The following is an 857-nucleotide window of genomic DNA, read 5'->3' on the forward strand; positions in this document are numbered from 1 at the left end:
TAAAAGAACCCAGAGCAACATCTAAAGAACTGCAGGCCTTACTTTCCTCAATTAAGGCCAGTTTTCATGATTCAACAATAAGAAAGAGACTGGGCAAAAACAGCATCCATGGGAGAGTTCCAAGGCAAAAGCCACTGCTGACCAAAAAGAACACAAAGGCTCGTCTCACATTTGCCAAACAATTTCTTGATTATCCCCAAGATCTTTGGGCAAATATTCTGTGGACTGATGCGGCAAAAGTTGAACTTTTTGGAAGGTGTGTGTCCTGTTACATCTGGCGTAAACCCAACACAGCATTTCATAAAAAGAACATCATACCAAGAGTCAAACATGGTGGTGGTAGTGTGATGATCTGGGGCTGCTTTGCAGCTTCAGGACCTGGACTGCTTGCCATAATTGATGGAACCATGAATTCTGCACTCTATCAGAAAATCCTGAAGGAGAATGTCCGGCCATCAGTTTGTGACCTCAAGCTCAAGCGCACTTGGGTTATACAGCAGGACAATGATCCCAAACACACCAGCAAGTCCACCTCTGAATGGCTCAAGAAAAACCAAATGAGGGTTTTGGAGTGGCCTAGTCAAAGTCTAGACGTAAATCCGATTGAGATGCTGTTGCATGACCTTAAACAGTCCATTCATGCTTGAAAACCCTCCAAAGTGGCTGAATTAAATCAATTCTGCAAAACTGCATTATGTATTTACTTGGGTTATCTTTGTGTAATATTAAAATTACTTTTAAAAAATGTAAAAAACAGGAAGGGGGCAAAAACTTTTTTACAGCAGTGTGTGTGTGTGTGTGTGTGTGTGTGTGTGTGTGCATGTTTATGTGGTTTATGAGGACACAAATTTGTGTAA

The sequence above is a fragment of the Sinocyclocheilus grahami genome, unplaced genomic scaffold, assembly GCF_001515645.1.
Source record: "Sinocyclocheilus grahami isolate Dianchi unplaced genomic scaffold, SAMN03320097.WGS_v1.1 scaffold383.1, whole genome shotgun sequence".
NCBI lineage: Eukaryota > Metazoa > Chordata > Actinopteri > Cypriniformes > Cyprinidae > Sinocyclocheilus > Sinocyclocheilus grahami.